The 8,335-nt window shown below is 38.4% G+C and overlaps 1 long non-coding RNA gene across 1 annotated transcript; it reads left to right on the plus strand.

Moving 5' to 3' along the window:
* The first annotated feature begins 3,060 nt into the window (after nt 1-3,060).
* Nucleotides 3,061-6,308, plus strand: LOC105826434. The gene is made up of 3 exons (XR_001138311.1): nt 3,061-3,156; nt 5,531-5,646; nt 6,144-6,308. It is a non-coding gene; the product is annotated as an uncharacterized LOC105826434 (long non-coding RNA).
* The last annotated feature ends 2,027 nt before the right edge of the window (nt 6,309-8,335 follow it).

Here is an 8,335-nt window from a genome sequence, read left to right on the forward strand (position 1 = left end):
ATTGTCAGATCACTTAGAGTTGAATGGAGTTTCTGACAATGACAATTTTTCTTACAGTTAAAGTTAGAGTTTATTCATTGGATGAAGACCTAAAGCCATCTCAAAAAGAAGTTACCTTAACCTTTATAGTGAGTATACCATTAATTTAAATCAAAATCTAACCTTGGTATTTCCATTATATGAATAGAGTTTTCATTATTATAAAACTAGTCATGTATGGCATTAATTTATTTAATATTAAGTAACAATAAACATTTATTCAATATCTACTATGGATACAACCTAGTAATTTTATACTTTTTTATGCTAATTGGCAATTTTTGTGTATAAATTAAATATCAGTTGAAATATATTTTGATAGCACCGTTAAAGAGGACCTTTTGCGACTCTGTCTCTAAAGTCAGTCGGTTAATCAGTTTGTATCCTCTTGCTATCTGTAAGGCATGGGCAGATGTGGTGAGGATTATAGAAGCATAAAATATGATACCTGGGAAAAGTGCATAGCATGCACTATATCCTCATGACAACCTTATAAGATTAATAAATTATTATTCCCCTTTTTATAGATGAAGAGGCTAAGAGTTAGAGAAATTAAATAACCACTGAGATCACAGCAGTAATAATTAGCTGAATCAGTATTCAAACCAAAGTCCTCTGTCTCCAGAGCCTCAGCACTTAGCCTCTCCATTTATTTGGGGGATTATAGGGTATCTCATTCCATGAACATCTGAGTTCAGAAGGCCAAACAAGCACACATAATGCAGCAAACCAAGTAAGGGATGATGTAGGATAAATAACAAGCCAGCATGAAAGGGAGGCAAAGCTGGTGATGATGTGCCCCCTCTCTGGAGAGAATTGTTAAGGACAAGGGTGAGTCTTAAGCTGGGTCTTAAAGGAAACCATGGAGAGGGTTTGATAAAGAGAAGCTGCGCAATGTCTTAGGTGGTCTTCAGAAAAGTAGAAGTCTTCAGCCATGGAGATGACCATGACAGTGGCTTTGCCCCAGAAGACTGGCCTGGAAACACTTTAGAGAGAGATAGTGGCAGCTTTGGTGTATTAGTTTACATTTGGGGAGTTGTGGTGGGCAGACAGAGTCAAGTGAACCTGTTGTAAAGGTGAGTTCCCCATGGATAGAAAAGACTAAACAGGTCAGAGGCAATTGTTGTGGCATGTCCAGATGTGTTCAGGTTTGATATCAAAGAGGACAGGGAGCCAAGGGAGCCTTTTGCCCATGGCAGTGACATTATGAAAACAGTGTTTGAGGAAGGTGATCCCATAAGTCCTGTTCAGGAAGAAGGGATATGGGGAAGAGATGTGCTAGGAGTTTATTTAACATGATCTTAAATATGAACTATGCTGCTTATGCCTGTTCAAAATATACCCCTGTACTTCGCTTAGAAAGTAGTTTGTGTTAACAAGCCTTACCTGTGCCAGTTATTGCCTCAATACTAGGCCAACACTGCATGGGCTTAGTTTCAACATTTCTTAGAATGTATTAGTGAATACTCCTCTAAGAACTGTAAATCACTTACTATGTTTATATTTGGCTTTTGTATTTACAGGTTATTAAAAAAAAAACATAAAACTTGTATTTTGTTTTTCTTTTCACTTAAAGGATCCAGAAGGGTCAGAAATTGCTGTGGTAGGGGAAAAAATTGTACTGGAATTATTACTTTTCCTGACTTCAAGATTCCATCTAATCCTAAGTATTTTAAATTATTTGTTGGTAAAGTTGTTTCTCTTAAAAGTAGTAGAGTTGCCTGGGGTTATTGAACTGTCTGATGGAGCTATTTGCATGTAACTGAAAGGTTCTGATGTAAAAAAAGTTTGGTTTTGGTTGTTCTTATCAGACCTAGTGAATGTCCTAACCTAAAGGAAGATGGTACCTGCTTGGGCTCTTTTGCTTTGAAGTAAGGGGCCTGGTATAATACTGCCAGCTGTAAGTACTAAGCTAGTCTGCTCTATTCTATTTAGCCAGCACCTAGCAAAGTCCAGGTAGCGACACTGTGGGGATATGGAACCTACCCCGCAAAGGCTGAGAGCATAATGGAAAAGACAAATAAAAGTACAAATAGAAGATGTCCACTTGCATGTGTTTAATACTCCTTAGAGGTTTTTGAATTTTCTCTGACATTTTAGTTCATATTCCTAGAACTTGGAAGGTATTTTGAAATATGATTTGGGTCTTTTATATTGCATAAATCCTTGAAAATGTAAGGGAACTGACATTTATGGATCTCCTACTATGTGCCAAGCACTTTGCTAGTTCCTTTATCATTCCAATTTTCCAGATAAGTAAACTAAGACTCAGAGAAATTTATAGGCCTATTCAAGGTCATACAACCATTAAAAAGGGGGTGGGGGTTGAAGTGGGAACCTAGATCTCTTTGAGGGTAAAGTTCATCCTTGCTCTTTGCTTCTACCATACTGTCCCTCTAAAAATAATTTCATGCTGGCCTAAAGTTGTAAGTTTAACCTGATCAAATGGTCCTAGAATGTAGTTTCTGGCAAACATGTAGAATACAGTATTCTATTTATTGATACAGGTATGATTAAGCTTCAAGATTGGTTTATCGACTGAATAATCAATGCTTTAAAAATATTTTTCTAGTTAAATGAGAGTCAATAATATGAAAATAAATTTTAGTGTGTTTATAATTTTTCTTAAAATGTTTTTGTTTATAATTTTAAAACATCTAACATTAGTTAGATTGTGCATAAATCTGAAGCTGTTGTCAGGGTCATGTAAGCATGGAGCTGTGGTCAAGGGCTTTGGAGCCAGAATGATCAAGTTTGAGTTCCAGCTTCACCAGCGACTAGCTGTGTGTCCTTGGGGCAAGTTACTAATACTTCACCTCTCCAGGCCTCAGTTTTCTGATGGTAAAATATAGAAAATGATATGATCTTTTCTACAGCATTTTTGTGTGGATTGAATGAGTTAACACACATAAAGCACTTAGAACAACACTTGCCCCATACTAAGTGCTCCTTTGAATATTAGCTACAATCACTGAGTGAATTAAAGATATATTATTTGATGATACCTAAAATTTTAAATGTGTTGCTTTCATAGATATGGTTTGTGGACAATTAAAGCAAAATACAAAGAGGACTTCACAGCAACAGGAACTGCATATTTTGAGATTAAAAGCCATGGTAATATCTTATAAATAACTGAGATTTTCAATGTGTACTTTAAAAAACTGCTCTCAATTGTGTAGAATAAAAAATCAGTAAATAATATAGAAGGGGCAGTGAGGTGTGGTGGACAGAGGTGGACTGGAAGTCAGAAGGCCAAGGACCTGGGGCTTTCCATCTGGTTCACCTCAATTCTGTCATTGAACTCTTTGGGGCTTGTTTTCTTCATCACAGTTCTACAGGGGGTTAAATCCAAGGAGAGGGTAAGATTAGATAATGTCATTGCAAGATCCATGGTTCTCTGACACTGTTAGAGCTGTTTAGTCTGATTTCCTTGTCCAGGTTCTTAACAAACACTTTGCCTAGACTGAGAACCAAACACTGCCTTTGAACCCAAGCACCATGCTCCTTCCCATTAAGCCCTAAAAATCAATGTGTTCGGAAAATTACAATGTTTGGAAAAAAGCATAGTATCCTTATTTTTGAAATATTCATACTAATTGCACAAATCTGTTCATCTCTCATAGGAACTTACTAGAACATTAACTCGTATGCTCTCATGTTAACTTGTTATTAAGCTTTTCAAACCATTTTTTCTTCCCATCAGGATGATGAGGAGGCAGAGAGGTATTTACAATTAGAAGAGGAAAGCAAGCACATGTAAAAATTTGAAACATTTGACATGCTTTAAAACCACAGTAACAAAATTCCCTCTGAAGCAATGAAACTCACCTTTGGAGTAGCTGATTAAGTCTCTTGGACTCTGTTCATAGTTACAACATCTTTGCTCTTTTTGCCTGTACCCTGGAGGGCAATTTCCTCTGACACAGAGAAAAGCAGCAGAGCGGTGGTTTGCCTTTCTGTTAATACATCCAGCCCCTCACCACCTGCTCTGGTCACCCTGGAGCCAAGTCTCCCTTCTCTCCAAAGGGTGACCTTCTCCTATTAGGTTAAGCAGCCTACAGACCAGTGCATGGCAAATAGAACTGGGAAGCCTAACATCACTTCGTGAATAGCCATAAGGAAAAGACATAGCCTCGTAGGAAGTCAAAAAGTAATTATTTGTGAATTATAGTTTCAAAGAGATGGAAAGTTTAAAACTTTCCTTTGTTCTAATTCTCATTTTTGTAAGAAAGTTATTTTCTACAGCTAATAACTAGAAGCTGTTTTTCCTAGATGAGAATTTGAGATTTACACTTGTGTTTTTGGCACTGAATGGAAGAGAATTGCTAAACATGAGAGAGATGCTAAAGAAACAAGAAATTTCCAGTTTAACAAACATTTACCAAACCCTTACTATATGAAAGGCATGGGGGCAAGGTTTACACAGATAAACAAGATCAGGACTTTGTCCTTATAGAGCTCGTACTCCGACAGCAACACAAGTGGTTTTAATCCCCTGTTGGAGCAGAAAGATGAGATCAATTCCTGACCAGAAGCTCTTGAGGCTTCTGCAGGAGTATTGATGACACTGATGTTGCTAATGTTTACCAGTCCCATTGTACCAAAAAGTTTCTTTCTTGAAATATAATTTCAACCATATCATTTTTCTGGCTTAGGTTTACATTTGGTGCAACCACACTTTTCTGTCTTAGTAGAACCAGAAAATTATTTCATTAGCCATAAAAACTTTGAGGACTTTAAGAGTACTATAAAAGCTAGGTAAGAAAGTTTTTATTTTCAGACTCATTTAGCCCCTGAAGGGCAAACAGGGTTCATTTCAAGAGTCAAATGTGACTGGATTGGTAGTACTTGCCTGGGGCCCTATGAGAAAGATTTTCAGGCTTAATGTAAAAAATACTGTGATTAATACTATCTGCCATTGCTGTGGGAAGTGGGTCCAAGGAGATTTGCCTGAAGTCTATTTGCTGATTCCAACCTTGCCATTGTTTTGTTATTTCATAGAAATCTGAAGATTGAATATCATAGTGACAATTCAGGTGACTACACTACTCAAGTTTAAAAATTTAACATGAAAACATTCACTTATTTCTTATTTGTGACCTAGTTAATATTAAGAGATCACACAACTTAATTACCAAAAGCAGTTATAGAATTGATTTAGTTGGCTCAGAAATTGCGCTTGGCAGATGAGCTATGGAAAATTGCTTGCTAAAGGGGACACTGTAGTTGAAACACATGAATGGGCATCTTACCAGCCTCCTGTAAACAGTGCTTAACTGGTTCACAGAGTGGTCAGGCTTTTCCAGAATGGCCACAGCCATCATCCAGACTTAGATTAATAACTGCATGCAAAATGACCAAAGAATGGATGAATGGTTTGTCCTTCTCCAAATAAAGAGGTACATAGGAACAGAGTGGGTGCCCACAAAGTTCACAGCATTACCTTGTACTTGCCAAATTCTTAACGCAATGCATGTTATTCCATTAGGTGGATTCTTCAAAGAAACCAAAGTAACTGATGTCAAATATGTCCTCTTTCCCTACAAACTGAATTTGGTTGCTACACCTCTTTTCCTGAAGCCCAAGATTCCATATTCCATCAAGGTTAGATGATTAGAAAATCTAATATGGCTGTATTTTCCCATTTACTGGTAGATTGCTTAGTCTGTGGAAGAACAGAGGAAAAGGATTTTAGAGAGATCTTGTTCCTTTGTGACCTCCAATGTAGACACTTAAATGGAGAAGAGACTGGGTGTGGGTAGGTGGTGAGGAATAGGACAAGGCAGCCACCAAGGCTGTGGTAGAAAACAAGAACCCAGATCCAGGCCTGGTAATAATTTCACCCAATCAGTGGCTTATGTACAAGTACATAGAAAAGTGCCCTGCCTTTATTAAACATTCAATAACTATACATTGAATTGAATTAAATGTAATTCATATCATATATGCTTGAAGTAATAAAAATACAACCTTAAGACAACCCTATTTGACTACTGAGTTAAATCCTACCGAATTTGTGCACAGGCACAAAGGAGGGAATTATTTTAGGATTTTATTGTTGTAAAAGAAAGTTAACTATTAAAATGAATTTGGTCCAACAGGCGCAAGTGAAGGATGTCTTTGACCGTTTTGTAGGAGGGATTGCAGTAACCCTGAAAGCAAAAACAGTTAACAAAACTCAGGAGAAAACAGATGTGGATCTAAGGAAAAGTACAACAGATTATCATAATGGAGTAGCTTCATTTGTGGTTAACATTCCTACTGATGTGACAGCACTAGAGTTTCAGGTGAGCAGAATTCTCATTTGTTGTATTTTCTTTTTTTTTTTTTTTTGAGACAGAGTCTCACTTTGTTGCCCAGGCTAGAGTGAGTGCCATGGCGTCAGCCTAGCTCACAGCAACCTCAAACTCCTGGGCTCAAGCAATCCTTCTGCCTCAGCCTTCCGAGTAGCTGGGACTACAGGCATGCGCCACCATGCCTGGCTATCTATATATTTTTAGTTGTCCAATTAATTTCTTTCTAATTTTAGTAGAGACGGGGTCTCGCTCTTGCTCAGGCTGGTCTCGAACTCCTGAGCTCAAACAATCCGCCCACCTCGGCCTCCCAGAGAGCTAGGATTACAGGCGTGAGCCACCGCGCCCGGCCCGCTCTAAAGTTTTTTTCCCAGAAGTTATGTTGGAATAATCCAGTATCTGCTACATTATCTCATTTTTGCTAATTGAAGTAGAACAACTGAAAAGTTATGCTGGCATTGCCAGCCTTTACTTTCCAGAGGGGTAAAGCAAATCGGGCAAATTAACCCACATTCATTTAGCATGATCTTAACCTAAAGGAAATAGGTATCCTTGATGTCCATTCTCTATAGTTAAAGAGTCATCAGTTATTAATCGTCTTATACATTTTACTCTCTATGAGAATAGCTGATGCAGCAGTTAAATGTATGGCTTTCATTAAATTCTTACAAAAGCTAGGTCTGATGAACTTTAGGATAATAATAGTAGCCAACACTAATTGAACCCTTATTATGTGCCAAGCTTTGTTGAAGCCCCATACTTAGATTTTTTCATTGAATATTCACATCAATCACATGCAGTAGGTACTCTTATTATCCTCATTTTCCAGATGAGAACGTGGAGGCACAGAAAAATTAAGTAGCATGGCTGGGCACAGTAGCTCACTCCTGTAATCCTAATACTCTGGGAGGCCAAGGCGAGGGGACTGCTTGAGCTCAGGAGTTCAAGACCAGCTTGAGCAAGAGCAAGACCCTGTCTCTACTAAAAATAGAAAAAATTAGGCAGGCGTGGTGGCACACACCTGTAGTCCCAGCTGCTAGAGACGCTGAGGCAAGGGGATTGCCTGAGCCCAGAAGGTTGAGGTTGCTGTGAGCTAGGCTGATGCCGTGGCACTCTAGCTTGGGTGACAGAGCAAGACTGTGTCAAAGAAAAGAAGAAAAGAAAAGAACAGGAGAGGGGAGAAGAGGGGAGGGGGAGAGGAGGGGAGGAGAGGGGAAGGGAGGGGTAGGGAAAGGAAGGGAAGGGAAGGGAAGGGAAGGGAAGGAAAGGGAAGAAGGAAGAAAAAGAAAAATTAGGATTAGGTAACATGCCTAATGCCATGGGGTAGTAAGTAGCATAGACAGAACTTAAACCTGGGACAGACTGATACCAGAGCCCACTGCACTGTTAGCCACCATGCCCTACTGGGCACTACCTCTTTTGTTTGGTATATTGATATTTACACCAAGTATCCTATCCAGATTATGTGGAAGATGGACCAGAAAGAACCAATTTTTATATACCACTTAAATTTCAGGTACACCAAAGTTAGAGATGGTACTAGGAGTTACAAATACTGTGCTTTAATAATAATGATGATAATGTTAATAAAGCATCCCCCCACCCCATTTCAGCAGGTACTTGCCAAAACAGCAGTTTTAGAAGGTATCACATCAAGAACAATGGTTTTATAATCAGAGACTGGGCTTGGGTCTTGGCTTAACTATCTATAGCTATAAGATGTTAGCTAAGTTACTGAATCTACCCAAGCCTCAGTTTCTTCTTCTGCAAAATGGGGACAATTTTTCTCTGCCTCTCCGAGTTATGAGAATTAAATGAGATCATGCTGGTAAGGCATTTAGCTCAGGAGGAAAATAAATGGTAACTTATAATAATTGATTCTTTTAAAACATCTTGTTGGCAAAGCCACATTCTGACCTAGGCTGGACAGAAATTACAGTCATCATTTTAACATGGCAAAGTGAGTTTCTGAAAACTTAGTTATCTTGCCAAATCCAAAT

The sequence above is a fragment of the Propithecus coquereli genome, unplaced genomic scaffold, assembly GCF_000956105.1.
Source record: "Propithecus coquereli isolate 6110/MARCELLA unplaced genomic scaffold, Pcoq_1.0 Scaffold89, whole genome shotgun sequence".
In the NCBI taxonomy this organism is placed as follows: Eukaryota; Metazoa; Chordata; class Mammalia; order Primates; family Indriidae; genus Propithecus; species Propithecus coquereli.